Below are 16439 nucleotides of genomic sequence, written 5' to 3' on the forward strand. Positions count from 1 at the left end.
TCCCTGGTATTATATCCAAGAAGCATCGTAAGTGGACTGAAACACACCTCTCTCCCAAACAGGATTCGCTAGAAAGCTTCCATTCCTTTCTTCAGGGGTTGTAATTTTTCACAGCCATGAAACATATGAATCACTTCAGCAGGGGCCTCCCCACACCTAGGGCACTTATCTTCCCCTTTTCCCCACCCTTTTCCCCACCAGAATAGCTTTGCCAGTGTAAAGTATAAATTAAAAACTGTCTTATAATGCTGGACCTTCAGGTAAGCCGAAAGAAATATCTTCTTTCCTAATGCTATTGACATAAATTGATCCATATCTCCCTCCCCTAGCTTCCTGGCCCAGTTTGCTTCAACCTTCTCCAACTCGTCCAGTGTTGTATCCAATAGGATTTTTTTAATGTGTCTTATGCTGCAATCCAAGCAAGTGGTTGCCTCTAAAAGGGGGATTTTATCTGAGGAAAATAAGTCTACCCTAAGTTGGTTGAAAAATTGTTTGCCTGTAGATAAAGCAGGAACTGGCGGCTATTCCAAAATCCTGCTGTAGATCTAAAAAAGAACACAATTGCCTTGCCAAATACATATCCCCTATCCTAGTAAGTCCAGATTGTTCCCATCGCCTACCCATTACTTCATTTAAAAAAAAGAGGGGAAGAGAGGAGATCGCCAGAAAGGTGTATACTTATATCTTTGTATCTTCATTAATTTACGTACCGTGCTCCAAACTTTTCAAGCAGCAATTAAACACTTACACCAAATTTATTTTGAAATAGCTAGGCTCAAGCTGTCGGACAAAAACTCCCTGTGATGCTCTACCTATAGCAAGTTCATTAATGGTGGGTGGCGGGTAGGGTTGAGCCACATTTCTAAACCTCATATTTCCTACTGAAAACAGAAATCCATCTGTTGTAGGAGGGCCAACCAAAAATAAAACACACGATTAGGGACAGCCCAACTTCCCTGTTTCTGCGGAAGAGTTAAACATATAAAAGATCACAGTGTCTTTTTTAGTAGTAGTAGTAATAGTAGTAGTATAAGCTTTATTCGATAAAAATCTATCATAAAAGCATGTACATCTAAAATTCATAATTTGAAAACATATGGCACAACATAGATCGCCGTGTCTTCTTATACTGCCATGTAAAGTTTATAAAGATAGAATCCAGTTTCTTAAATATGGGACCTTCGGTCTTGAGGGAAACAGAATGGAACAGGTAAAGTACCTTAGGAAGTACTAACATTTTGAGGATGCTGCGTCTACCTATCATTGATAATTGCAGCCTTTCCGTAAAGCCTTAAATCGGTGCTGGTCTTACTTAGCAGAGGATTAAAGTTAATATGCCATATAGTATCCACCTTACAGTTTATCCTAATCCCATGATACATGGCCGCATCTGTCCTTCAGGTATTTGAGAAAATGATATTCTCCGTACAGACAATCTGTGTTTTCTCCTTCTTCAATAAATACCTGGACTTCCTCCCATATTCCCCTGCCAATATTTCAACCTCGACCATCACACTCTTAAGGTCAGATGTCACTATAGCAATGTCGTCCGTGCGTATTCCAGTACCTTTGCGTCGTAGCCATTCATTTGAACTGGCTTTATTGCCTGACTTTGCAAGAATTGTTCAGTGGGTCAATGTATAGGGAAAATAGAATTGGAGAGCAAGGACACCTCTATCTTTTACCTCCAGCGACCTCTATTCTTCCAGATTCTATACCCATTAGTTGAAGCTTGGCATACGGGTTAAAGTACAATGCCCTAATAGCAGTAATAAATGTGGGCTGAATATCTTTTGCTCCAGAATTACACATAAATACTGCCATTACACTTGGTCAAATACTTTTTCTGCATCAAAGAAGATCATAGCCATCCTGCCATCTGTTGCTTCTACAATATCAAATAGGGATATGGCACGCCTAATATGATCAGTAGTTCCCCTACCTGGTATAAATCCATGTTACCATGGTGTGACTAGATGAGCTATGATCCTTCCCAGACGGACCATCGGACTTTAGAATAGAGTTTGGCATCCAAGTTTATGAGGGAGATTGGTCGATATTAGGCTGGGTTATCCAAAGGTTTACCTTTCTTTGGGAAAATAACTTTGACAGTACCTTGCCAAGATTGAAGAGGGAGCCTTTAAACAGATCCAAGAGGAGCGGAGCTAGTTCAAACTGTAGCACTTTATACAATTCAAAAGGAATCTTGAAGGCCCCCTTCCTGAAGCCATCAGATGAAGTGCATCTATGACTCCCTCGAGTGTGATATCTGCCTTTATCGACCAGCTTATTACTGAATCATTACCTTCCGGTCCCCCTTTCCCTTACTTCTCCCCCCAAAGATAGAACGATGGACATCCTCTTGATATAATTCTCTATAAAATTCTTCAAATATACCAAGGATATTGTTAGGATCAATTACAGATAGCCCATCTTTCCTTTTGATTTTAGTAATGTTATTCCCGGCTACCTTCTGTTTTGTGGGTAGCGCTAAAAGTTATGTTATGTTACTATTTGTTTTGTAGAGCGCTCAGCTGCTCCAAAGAGCGTCCCGGCGCTAAAGATCATCACACCAAATACCAGCAACTAACATAAAGCCATAACAGCACCAAAATTAACCATAACAGCATTACAGGGCAAAAAGATAAGTTTTAAGTCTTCCACTGACTCTGTATTCATAATTTTCATTCTTATAGGTCTGAAATCCTTATGCGATCCTCTTGCTGTAATAACTATTTATCTTTGCTTTTACATCACAACTTCTCACTGTATTTGTGTTTCTTCCTGCCCCAAACTTATAATTGCTGTATGATTTTGTTCCAGCGTTGTTAGCCTTTTAATCAGCCCCATGGTCTCAGCATTTGTTGCTTCCTCCTCCGTGCCACAAAACAAATTATCTCCCCTCAGACTTGCTTTAAAGGCATCCCAGACCACTTCCCATGAAGCACTATATCTGTAAACATCAAAATACCCTACCACCGAACGCCTCACATACTCAATAAAAGAATTGGAGAGCAATTTCCTGTCAAAAGTCCATTTGGCCAGACCCTTAAATCTCCCCTGAACTACCATATCCAACACAAAGGGGTTATGATCTGACAGGAGCTTAGGTAATTTCTTGATTTCGACTTTACCCAAAATACCTGAAAATAATCTAATCCAACATATTTTTTGTGTGGGCACAAAAAGTACATACATCCTTGATCAAAAGGTTTCTTAGCGTCCCATACATCAACCAAACCATGACTAGCCTAAGTGAAGCCAAAGCCCTAAAAACTTAAGGGTTTCTTCCCTTATATTTAGTCATTTGAAACCCGCCCACCTCCTGGTGTATATTTAAATCCCAACAAATTATCAGCAGGTCTGGCAAGGGTGCCAGTTCCACCTCCGGATCCTCCAGTACCTTAGGATCATCCAGGCTCGAGCTGTAAATAGTGCAAACCGTCAGCCCTATTGCAAGTTCTACCTCCGCCCACCTACCCCACTTGTCCACCAATGATCGTTTTGCTGGCACAATAATGTTTTTGGCATGAATAGCAACAACCCTGATAGTAGAGCTCTGAGTTGAGAATGCCTATAAAATATACCCTGTAATTGTAGAAATTTCCCTCTTGCCCCATGGAACATGTGTCTCTTGTTGACATACTATATTGGGAGCCAACGATCATTCAAACCACCCACATTTACTGACCATATGGATATTTTACCCATTTTATATCCTGAGATGTGTCATTCTGCTTATTCTCCAAATCTTTGTGCTCCAACTTTACGAGAAACCTTCCTTGCTTCTTCTCTGGGTTTTTTCGAAAATAATGTGCTCTCCCCTCGAACATCCTCCCCCTGCCCCCACACCTCCCCTAACCACTCTACCCCAGACCACCCCCGCCACCCCCTTGCCCCATCCCCTTATCCGCCGGGACCCACCCCACCCCTTCCCTCATCAACCCATCTCTGAAAAGCAATCAGACCCCGCATCGGTCTGTGGCAGATGAGACCAGCCTCTCTGACCTGTGATCATACCAATACAATCAACCCTTTATTCCGACTATTTTGATACCCCTCATTGCACTGAGTGAAACCATAACCCTTTCATTACATTACATCCTCCACCAACCTCCCATTACCAACCACCCTATTAGCTATTCAAGCATAAACCTGAAAGAAAAGAAAGAAAAAAACATCATGATACATCAAACTCCATTAGAAACTATTTTGCTTTGATTTCAGAAGTAAAGAACTGTGTCCGGTCCCCCCATATCACTTTCAAACTAGCTGGATTTGTTGAATAAGACTGAGCCCCCTTGTCTTGAAATAGTTTAATCAGTTGTCGCAATCGCCACAGTATCTCAGCAGTTGTGTGACAAAAGTGAGGTCTGATGAAAAATGAAAAGTCTCCAATGGTCTGCTTGGCTTCGGGTCTGACTGTCTCAAAAATAGATTGCCAAGGGAAATTTCCCAAATAATACCTAAATGGCTTGTGGCTTCATGTCTGCTCTGGCTGATTGTTTTAGAACAAAGGGCACCCGGTGGGCTATCTGCACCTCCTGGAACCAATTACAACCTTCTAAATCTGGAAAAGCCTAACATAGCAGGTCCACCATGTATGTGCCAACGTCCGATCCCTCCTTGCCTTCCGGAACAGCAAGCATCCGAAGGTTATTGTGCCGTTGGCAATTTTCTTACTCCTTGAGGTTCCATTTAATATCAATCAGCTGAGATTTATGAAACTCTGTCTGCCCCTGAGTAGCAGCCACATTGATCTCAAGAGCAGCAGCTCTAGTCTCAAGATCAGTCAAGCTTTACATTACTTGGCCACCTTTCTGACTGTGCCTTGTAATTTACATATCGCTGCTTGAGATCTGCGACCCTCTTGCCAAGTTTCCTCTCGGTGTGACATTGAGCATTGAAGAATTGTATCCAGAGTAGGAAGTTTTGTGTTGTGAACATCTTGGGAAGCTGCGATTGAGGAGTCAACCAACTATTCAGTTGGTGAATAGTCCCATTTAAGATCTTTTCCTCTAGTGGTTTGCTGACCTGACTTCCTAGCCACTTTACGCACTGTTATAGCATGACCACCGCCGCTTATATCAGGTGTACTTTCATTATCACTTGATTCCGTGAATTAACCTGACCTTCCTATCGACTATTCTGTCCCGTCAGACAGCGAGAAAAAATAGTCATTAGCCTGTGGTTCATGCTCATTCGCCTCTTGTTCCAATACTCTGGAGCGTGCTAATAATTGCTGGATTTTCCTAGACCTCTGAGGTCATTTCCCTTCAGCAGTAGCTGCATTTTGGAGGAAGCTGTCTCTCTCCTCTTCCACCACAGCTTCTCCTGTTTCTGCTTTATCAAGCAGACCCCCATCCAGGCTTTTTTAACAAGCTCTGCCTATTATGAAATGTCCTTTACACTGCCACCTACATTACCCTTGGGCAAGGGCAAACAGATAGAGTTATTTACCTCGTCTTCATTGGGCAGTGTTCATCTAATGTGTTCCTACAGCTGTGTCCTTTCCTACAAGCACCGGTTCATCTGCCACTGAAGTTAGAATCTCCTTGGCCAAATGGGGCACTTTGTTGTTGTGTGGGTTATCATACAGGCTCCTCCCGTGAGCTGAAGACATCTATTACCCTGGCGGAGCCTCTTAGAAGCTCCAGTACTGTCGAGCCGGCTGGGCGTTGCTGAGGCGTAGTACCCCCTTTCCCCTTCCTCTCCCCAGCGGTCTCCATCCTGGAAGCCGGCAGGAGACAACGCCCACCCTGCCGCAATGTCATGTTTCCTACTGGCTCTGTTTCTGAGCCTGCCGAGGTATGCGCTGACCGGTCTGGTAGCGGAGCTGGAGCGACTCTGCCCTTCTGGTTCCCGCTGGTGGGCTCAGGACCCATCCTGCGATACACCCACCCCAGTCGACATGATCCGCTCCCACCGTCAGTTGTCATCACAGGCAAGTAAAAGCTCTTCTTGTCTCTTACAGCGTCTTGTGCAGGGCGTTGAATACTGAGTAATCAAAAGTCTGTAGAACTACCACAGCTTCTAGCAGCATTTCACCAGGGTAGTTAGTTCATATCCCTTTTAGTTTGTCATTTGGTTGGAGAGCTGCAGATCGCCCGCCTCACGCGAAGCCATCTTGCTTTCCTCCATCCCCCTATCATAAATTTATGATGAATATGTCTAAATCAGATTCTCCACCTTTTGAATATTCCTGGTCACCAGACTTGACCCAGAGATTTTTCCAGCAGTACTCCCCGTGTGGTAGTGGGTGGCGCCATATGGATCCACGGTGCCTGCGCACCACCTCGGAAGTTCTACTGCATAGCTGCATACAAGTTCCACCCCTGCACACTGTTGTCAATTCCTTTTTTTTCTGTGCTCTCCCATGCAGATCTGGAGCTCTGCTCCCAATTTGTCGCTTTTCCGAGGACTCCAAATTCTTTTCAGTCACTGTGCCAGGGACATTGTCTCCCCTAAAGGAATACAGTTCAAGCAATGCCATGACTGCAGGAAGCAGATCTTGGCTCAGGACTCACGCAAGTGTACCTCTGACGCCTGAGCTCCAGTCATGACTCGAAGTCAATGGTGTGTCCTTATGTACCTAAATACATACAGCAAAATGGTCTTAATGGCAGAATTCAAAAGGAGTATACGATATTGATTAACATATCTTGATCAATACACATTAAAAACAAAAGAGGAAAACAGAAACTGCAAAACAGGGAATGAAACAATAAAATAGAACGGAGTTGTGTTAGCTGAAAAAAGAGGAAATTTGGGTTGCGATTTTGTTTTCCAGTAAAGTTGAGGTGCCAGATTTTTTATTTTTTCAGCTAAACACGAGTCCCTTAGATAATCTTTTCTATTATATTGATTTAATTCCTGGTTTGCTTCTTTGTTTTCCAGTAATACAGATTTCCCCTGTTTTTAGGTTGCCTAACCCTATTCTTCTCTCATTAGTTCTGATGAAGACGTGCATGTAAGGTCAAAATTTACCTCACACATTAGTTGGGTGGAAACGTCGACTTACTTTTACAAGCCTGGATTGAATATTCAGATCCTTTTGGACGGTGTGTATTGATTCATCGGCCACCCATCTCTAGCGTGGCTGTATCTTGAATATTAGAAAGTGTTTTTGAATAGACTTTTCACAGTGGCCTGTTGGTTTTCTGCATTTTGGATATTCATTACTCTTTCTTCTTTTGTGTCACTTTACACATGGGCACCTCTGTGAACACTATTCATGAACTATATGGAGCAACCGTGATAATATTCAATAAATGTATGCATTACTGATTTACAAAATATAAATGACACTTATTTCACCGTTTTTCTATTTGTGGTTGGTCTATTTTCACTCACTCGCAAAGATCAATTGATGTTGATCAGGATATGTTAACACCTTAGCTGCGTGTAAACATTTCTCCCCAGTGCTGCGCTGTCCATTAGAACTAGTGCTGAATGGACGTTCAATGGTCGTGCGCAGCACTGGGGAGGTAGCGCTGCTGACGACCATTGGCCGTCAGCAGCACTTAAGGGGTTAATCAATACCGGTTATTACTTTTGAGTTCTGCCATTGGAACCATTTTGTTGTATGTATTGTACTAATCACAGTTTCTGTGGCCATTTGGGTTACCCCATTAGTCTGTAATGGCTTATACACCCAAAGGCAGTCAGGGAGCACTGGGTGAAGCTTAACGTCGCGGATCATAAGAGGTCCTTTTGTAACAGAGTTCCTGCTCCCACTCCAAGTCACTGACCTTATGACCTCGACTATGCATGAGTCTCTCTTTAGATAAGTCAAATTCAAATAGATAAGCCAGATTCGAAAACATGCCATTCATGCAAGTAGGCCAAATGGGACTAGACCCCATCCTGCCACTCAAAATCAGACGTGAAGTCGCAAGTGCGACATTCAAAAGGTTCCTTGTCACCAGTGCCTTACAAATCTGACCCAGGTTCTCACTTGGTCCTGGTGCATCCTAAATACACTGGGCGTCATTGGCCCCACATCAAATTGCAGCTTTCATGGAGGCTATGCTACAGATATTTTAGACACTGTCCGCTCCGTCTGGTGCACCTTTGGGCCCTTAGGAGCTGCAGCATCCCTCAGTAGGACTTCCGCCAGTTGATCCTAAATCAACTCCGACTGCCCTTTCGGGCCCCATACATAGAGCTGTACCAAAGCCGATCCAGACTTCCACACCTGCCCCAGGGTATAAGCCTGTTCCTTCCGTGCCAGTGCCGACCGCTGATACTGGAGCCAATTACAATGATTGAAGATGGCCGGCCAAACAGTCATGTGCACTTAAGTGCATGAACCACTCCTCCTTTCTGTGACATCAGCTCCACCCCGCCCTAACCCAGCCTCGAAGCTCTGAGAAATAAAAAGATAATAACAATGTTATTATCATTTTATTTTTCCTTTTTCCTGCTCTGAGAGCGGTGGGGCGATGCTTCTCCCCTTAGCGGAGGAGCCGCTCCTGGAAACTCACACATGGAAGCCTTGTGTGGCAGGCATCTACAAAGAACTTTAATTTGAATGTTTTTTCTTTGATTCTCACTGATAGGGAGTCGAAATGTATCAGTGTTTTTGACCAGACAATGTTTTCTTCAGCTAGCTTAGCTTTTACGCTCTTTGAATGTAGGAGAACCATTCTTTATGGTCATGGCCAGTGAAATCTTGTTGGCCTCAGGAGTCCACTGGTCCAAATGATCCAGGATCTACAGGATGGGATGAAATAAGTAATGTGTGGGTATGCCTAGCCACTAACTATGGGTTATCCATGTGTTGCTATTTATGCGAGGCAAGAGGCCACAGTAAGATGATCTTAAAACGTATGTTTGCATCATCCCCACTTCCGTATTGGAGTACTGCTTTGAAATTGTTGAAAAGCATGCAGATGTTAGAATAGTTCACGCAACAAAAGATATTTCTTTTACCTCTTATCAATGGATTTGCAGTTTCAGACTATTCTCGATTCACATGAAGCTCTTCCATTTCAAAATAAAATGTGTATTACCATATATTTTATTTGATCAGTATATTTAGCTTCAGATGCTATGCACTGTCGGGGAAAATAGATACTGAAGATGGCTGATGCACTGTGAGGTATTATGGGTGTCACATAAGTCACGCTGTCAGCTGTTGATGTCCAAAAACATTAAGGTCAACAAAATGATTTTCGGAGTCCAGCCATAGATTATGGAATAAATGCACATCATGGTAGTATAGAATAGTCTAAAGCTCCAAAATTATTGTTACAGGCAAATAAAATGTTTCCTTCCTTTATTTGAGATTTACTTGACAATGGGTGGATATGAGAGAAGGCCTTCCTCCAACTGACGAATGAGGTCTCTCTCTCTGTCTCTATGTTGTGATCTGTCTCAATATCAATTGTTAGAATAGCACCATACCCATTGCGCGCCTTCTACACCTATACATTCGTAGGCATAAAACACAGACAGTTTAAAAAAACAAAGAAAAGGAAAGTCCACAGACAAGGTGGAAACAGGGTAAGGTTAAATTTAGGAGACCTGGAGATGTAGAACAGAGCTGCATTTGTTGTCTCTTGATACATGCAGAACATGTAGAAGGGTTTGGCCTTACAACCTCATCCGATTCTGTGTAGATTATCTAAAAATAAATAGAACAGTATTGTTAATTTGACTAATAAATTAGGCACAAGCAGAAAACACTGTTTGGCATTTGGTTAATTTCCATAGATCAAAGTGCCTGTGTCCTTAAGCCGTAGAGTGGCAAGCAAGGCACTAGCACTTGCATCGCTTTATCAGTATGCTGGAATGTAGTCTTGGCACGTTAGTATGGATACATATATTGGGGGTTTCCAGTGTAAAGAGAGAAGGCAATGGTTTGTAGGAGCAAGCATGTAGGGTTTTCTTCCCATGAACCCACTGTGGAAACCTCTGAAGGCAAGTAGAGTGACTTAGTTTTGGAAATCACTGCCTCTGCAACTGTGGATGCTGTAGTTGGCAGATCAATCCCCTCATACCTGTCCCCCAAAAACAGAGAGAAATCATTCTGTGCTCCTAAACCATATTAGAACATTGGAATGTTGAATGCTCCATTGAAGACAATGGAGTTCGCGGGCTTGGTAGAAGCCTGGAGCATCAACATTCCAATGTTTGTTCACAGCTGTTGCCTCACGGAGCCCAAGGGGATTTCAACCCCGTCCGGTTCTGTGAGGCCTTTGTTTTACAAATTTGAACATTCTGCCCTCTAGGGGAAGAATGTTCTAATAGCTTAAAGCCCTCCGTAGCGGGCTCTACTGGCCATTAAAGGGCTGTTCCCCAGTTAGATGCCCTCGCCTTCAGCTCTGGCCTTTAACGCTGAAGCAGGCCTTTAATGGCAGGAAGAGCCCGCTGCGGTGGGCTCTAAGACTATATTACACTATGAACAAGAGCTAGATCTCTGGTGGAAGGTTCTTGTTTTTGTTTGCATGAGCTGCTCAGTGCGGTATGGATGGGAGCAAGAGCTCGGGTCATGAAGAAGCGGGGAAGACTCCATCCAACAGTACCACACAGCAGCACACCAACACCCATCCATTCATCCAGTTATTGACCATGCGCTTAGTCATTATCTCATCCATGCTCTTCAGTTATTGAATCAAACTCCTTGCCTGTTCGCCAACACAATCGGATACACAAACATGCCAATCACTAAAAAAAACACTTCAATGTCAATAATTGCTTGCTCTACTGACTGTGCCAATGTTTTTCTGAATGTTCCTCACAGGCACATATTCAAACGCCGTGTTTATTGTGTGTTTGGCTTTCGGCGTGTCACTCTCTAAGATAGGAGTCATAAGCAGTCTTTACCCTTGATTGTAATTGTAGTGAATGATCTAATACCGATCCAGCGCCTTGCCTGTAAATGTTTATTGATTATACAATATTTCGATGTGAAACCTCTGCATTTATGTGTGTTTTTGCTGTAATGGTGTGGCCAGTTGTCACCCAATGGTACATCCTCTGTTGTAGGGGATGCAAGACCTCGTCCTTGGACCCTTCTTTCTGCAAGGACGACATATAGTAGTGAAACTCTTTGCTTGGAGTTCTTGAAAGTATTTGTACTTGAAACAGTATGCCTTGGAAAATGTTCTCCGCTGGCAACCGTTTGTTGCATTATTCTGACTCAAGTTCACGAATCAATGTGTGACCAAGCTCATTTTAAAGATTTAAACTGCAATAAGCAGGTTAGTTAAACAGATTAACATAAAAAAGTAGCAATACCCTGTGAGTGATTCCCTCCTGCGACGGTGGGTTATCCCGACAAATCCAACATGGCGGCCACCATGTTCCGGACTGGAAGTGGGGTGAACTTTCCAGCGGACCAAGCAGGAACCTGCGGACCACCAACCAAGTAGCAGGTGGGCGCAGCCAAGGACGACAAGAAGACACCGGGGATCGGACTTCAGGAAGAAGTGTTGGAGACAGAGATGGAAGAAGGAGAGAAGACCGGAGAATCATTCCCGACCAAGGAGGACCATCAGAGAGAACTCTCCAGGAGCAACGCCCTTGAGTACAGCACTCCAACAGGAGACTGGGACTCCCACCCCCATGGCCCAGGAGGGTCATGGGTCCAGGCAAGAGCCCCGAGCACCGTTCTTTTCCTTTAGAGGTTGGTGGGTGGGGGTTACGGGCCACACCACCCCTGAAGCACTGAAATCCCTCCTTGCACCTAGGCACGGCACATAGAGAACAAGGGTGACAGGAGCACTCTTCCCTAAAACGACACCAGACCAAGTGACCTGACTGTGTCCTTTTGTTTTGTGTTCCTTTCTTTTTTTCGGTACCCTCCTGAGGAGAAAAGCAAGACTGGGACGGAGCCCTATCAAGGTGATAGCTTCCTGTGGAAGTGGACTTCCATTGTTTTACCCCATTTAAGACTTTCGTTCCTCTTCATCCCCAAGTCCAAGAACGGAAATACTTGCCCAAGAACTGTTGGGATAAACAGTAAAAGAGCATTAATAAAAGACCTAACACTACCCATATTGACTCCAGTGTTCCTAATAAAGGGAGGGCGGGGCGACCGGAGATGCCACCAGGTCACAACCCTGCTTAAGAAAGAATAGTTATTTCATGAGACTTAAAACAAAACTATAATTAAATTCTTCCCATTTTTTGTTTACTAACGCCACACAAGCTGTTCTTCTATCAATTAAATCTCCTAAAATTCAGGAACACAATATAAGAAAAAAACAAGGCCAATCATCACCACTAATAAACGTTTAGTTAGGTTCCAACCTTCAGAATTTAAAACGATGCCTAAATCAAACCAAAGATTAGAAAGCATTTTCCGTTCTTAAAATCGAATAAAGTACATAAAAGCGTCGCCTTTTTACCGTGCATAGTAATGCAAATCTGGCCTATGGGAAAGGACTAAGGGCCTGATTACGAGTTTGACGTGACGGATATCCCATCCGCTGTATTACGAGTTCCATTATGTTACATTGAATAGATTGGAACTCGCAATTATGGCGGGCCGTATTTCCGTCACGTTTGTGATGGAGGTAACCCGTCCACCAATCAGGCCCTAAGTTTTCCAATTGTACGAAGCTACTCAATACATAGTACAAATTCCAAACCTGCTTCCCTATGTCCTATCATGGTCCAGGGTGCTATATTCAGAGACATCCTGGAGCAGGAAATTGATGGATGAGGAGGCAAGACCTCCACCGTCAATGGAAGGTGGAGAGAGGATGCTTACAGCTGGGGATGAAGTGAACAACTACCAAGCAGTATCCCCCAACATCCCTCCTCCCACCATGCAATTCCGCTGAGTGGCCTCTTGCGGCATCAGAAAAAGGTAAGTGCTTTTACACAGGGCCCCTGACACTGCCCCTCATTTATTTTTTAAACTATGGTTAGCTGTGTTCGTTGAGTAGCTGGCCATAGTTTAAAATAAATGGTGCCGAGTTCCGAGTAATCACGTTGCCCAACTTCTCACCCTCCTATGTAGAGTTCAGAGCGGCATTTCTAAAAGACCTAAGACACTTCCATTTTTCGCCGTTCTCAAAAATGTTAACATCAAGAGCAGAGCTGCCTTCTCATCAGCAAACACTGTCACAATGGCTGTCTCAATAAACTGAGAAAAAAGACTGTAATAGCATAGTAATATCCATTAACCAGTTAATAAGCAACTTGAAAATCCATATTCTCAAAAGCACATAAAGGGGACCATCCCCAGGGACTGCTAATAAAGTGTCGTTTTGGTATACAAATGCCATTTTAACTGATCATAAAAAGTGACGCTGAATGAAAAGAAGAACCCTGGACAGTTGTGTAAATCACAGGTCCCCTTGGTGAGGCTGCACCCCTTTCTTCTCACGAAACAGGGAGCAGTTATTCCCCTCGAGGTAACCCTAGAAGAAATGGCAAGAAGAATGTCCGAAATGAGAGCAGATCACTTTGCAAAAGAGTAAAAGCATAACACAAAAGCAGGGAAAACCTGGTAATGCAGGATGAACAGGTGACAAATAACCTAAGGTGTGAACTGATTCTTTCTGATAAGTCCTGCAGAGAGGAGAGGACTGAGGTCAGGTCCGGATTAAGACCTTTAGAGGCCCTAAGCACTTAAAACATGTTGGTGCCCCCCCCCCCAATAGATATCTAATTCAAAATATAAACAATAATAAAGCGTAAAATAAAATTGTATTTTTCGAGATGAAACAAAAATTACAATGAGATGGAAAATAATGTTAATTTGTTTATACTTCCACTTTATAGGTTCAGCAGCACTATTTGCAGTTGTGCACCATATAGTCCATGGTAAATCCGACAAGGGAACATTTCTGTAGTGCCCCCCATCTCTTGATGCCCTAAGCACGTGCTTATTTTGCTTAATGGTTAATTCAGTCCTGACTGAGATAGAAGATTTTGGTAGGATATAGGAGTGACAAACAGAGCAGGAACCAGGCACAGTTGCAACCCATGGGGTTTTTGTGAACTTCCCTATGGGCACTAACTAACAGTGCCATAGGCTCGGAAGTGCTTTACTGTCATACGGGATTGGGAAAAGTAAGTTTGGAAAGAATGGATTGACTACATGCTGTGATACTATAAAGACCACAAACAAGCTGGTTCTCCATGAAACATAAGGAAGAAATGGTAATATGGGATAAATATTGCCGTTGTGGTTCCAATGAAATGATAATATAGCCAGGGCTCATTAATGGAAGCCAAGTGGGCAGGAGCATCTGGGCCTGCACAAGACAGCAGTGTAGTTGGAGTTCTGATATAATGTAAAAAATTACGCAAAAGCAAAACCCTTATACCTACTCCTAAAAAACATCTCTCTTCAAGATATATACCTGAAGTGGGCATTTGGTATCAAAACACTCCATTAAAAAAAACTACCTAAGAACCATAATAAAAAATGTACATTGTAGTTTTCCACAGATATAACCTATTCAATTAAATAATATCCCAGCAGTTCAACTTTAATACAACCTTGTTCACCTCTGCCCAAACAGGATTACCTGGGATCTTTTTTAGCGCATCTTATGAGACATTGAGTTCGTTTTCTAGCATTTGCGGGCAAGTAGTGATTCAGTGCGACACAGAATATGCCAATACAGTGTCCGAGAACTCACCTGGACCTTATGCAAGGATTGTACCAGTTCATTGTGCGAAAAAGCCAGTGACGTTTCTTAAGCAGCTTGTTGTATGTCTCTGAGAGAGACAAAACATATTCAAAGAATGCCATTCTGCCGGCGTTGCGCCAAAACCTCAGAGTAAGGTAAAAAGTCAGAATCCGTATGTTCTTAAAGTGTCCTTAAAGCACTGCACAACCTGGTGAAGCTTGTGTGGACATGGCTGCCATTGTAGATTTTCTCCTCTTTTCTGCATTTAATTATTTTGCTATTAAAAATGTAATCAAGGGCAATACGTTTGCTCTTCTTGAAACTTAAACACTAATATGAATTAGGCATGGGCGGTGAACTCTGCTCCTTTCGCAGAGTTTGCAAAGTTTTCTGCACTCTGCGGAGCTTGGAGAGTGCAGAAAAGTCCGCTGCATGTAGCGTAGCTGAGTTTTTCCCCACCTGCCAACGGTAAGTTGGCAAGCGCGAGCTGCCGCTCGGCTAGAATTTCTACCCGAGCGGCATGAAGATCAGCACAAACTGCAGTTTGCGCCGCAGTCCACCGCTTGCGTTTCTCTGCATAGTTTTTATGTCACTTCGCACAGTTCCGCTTAGCAAAACTCCTCAAACTCCACCCAGGCCTAGGAATACAACTGTGGTATTTAAGTGATTGGTTTTTGGGGTGCAAGAATCCCTGTTACACAGTCTGTCGTAAAATGTTCCACTAATGGCGGACGCAAATCACCAGGTTGAGGCACTGGCTTTTTCCTACTCTTTCAGGAGTAACCTTTTTTCCAGCTGGCTGTATTTAATTCCAGGCCACTTTTTGGAGGTGTTCCTATAATTGCTATGCAGAATTGATGAAACATTCATCTCTGAATAATTTTCATGTCTTGTCGGGACACAGACAATCACAAGCATTAGAAATGCAATAGGTCTCGCAGCATTAGAGTTAGTGCTTTTAGAATTGTTAATGGGTTTTTTTTGTAAATCTTTAGCATGAGGTTGAGGGTGAGTGTGAGGGTGAGTGAGGGTGAGGGTGGGTGTGAGGGTGAGTGAGATGGGTGAGTGTGAGTGAGGGTGAGTGAGGGTGGGTGAGTGTGAGTGGGGGTGAGTGTGGGTGAGTGTGGGTGAGGGATTGAGGGTGAGGGAGGGTGAGGGGTTGAGGGTGAGTGAGGGTGAGGGGTTGAGGGTGAGTGAGGGTGAGGGGTTGAGGGTGAGTGAGGGTGAGGGGTTGAGGGTGAGTGAGGGTGAGGGGTTGAGGGTGAGTGAGGGTGAGGGGTTGAGGGTGAGTGAGGGTGAGGGGTTGAGGGTGAGTGAGGGTGAGTGGGGGTGGGGTGAGTGAGGGTGAGGGTGAGTGAGGGTGAGTGTGGGTGAGTGTGGGTGAGTGTGGGTGAGTGTGAGGGGTTGAGGGTGAGGGGTTTAGGGTGAGGGTGAGTGAAGGTGGGTGAGGGGTTGAGGGTGATTGAGGGTGAGGGGTTGAGGGTGAGTGAGGGTGAGGGGTTGAGGGTGAGTGAAGGTGAGGGGTTGAGGGTGAGTGAGGGTGAGGGGTTGAGGGTGAGTGAGGGTGAGGGGTTGAGGGTGAGTGAGGGTGAGGGGTTGAGGGTGAGTGAGGGTGAGGGGTTGAGGGTGAGTGAGGGTGAGGGGTTGAGGGTGAGGGAGGGTGAGGGGTTGAGGGTGAGGGAGGGTGAGGGGTTGAGGGTGAGGGGTTGAGGGTGAGTGGGGGTGAGTGAGGGTGAGGGGTTGAGGGTGAGTGAGGGTGAAGGTGAGTGAGGGTGAGGGTGAGTGAGGGTGAGTGAGAGTGAGGGTGAGTGAGAGTGAGAGTGAGGGTGAGTGAGAGTGAGG

General features: G+C 44.1%; 1 protein-coding gene across 3 annotated transcripts in view; it reads left to right on the forward strand.

Moving 5' to 3' along the window:
• OGDHL (oxoglutarate dehydrogenase L) overlaps positions 1-16439 on the forward strand; it is a 707295-nt gene that overhangs the window by 423799 nt on the left and 267057 nt on the right. The window lies entirely within an intron of this gene.

Source organism: Lissotriton vulgaris, chromosome 5 (assembly GCF_964263255.1).
Source record: "Lissotriton vulgaris chromosome 5, aLisVul1.2, whole genome shotgun sequence".
Lineage (NCBI taxonomy): Eukaryota > Metazoa > Chordata > Amphibia > Caudata > Salamandridae > Lissotriton > Lissotriton vulgaris.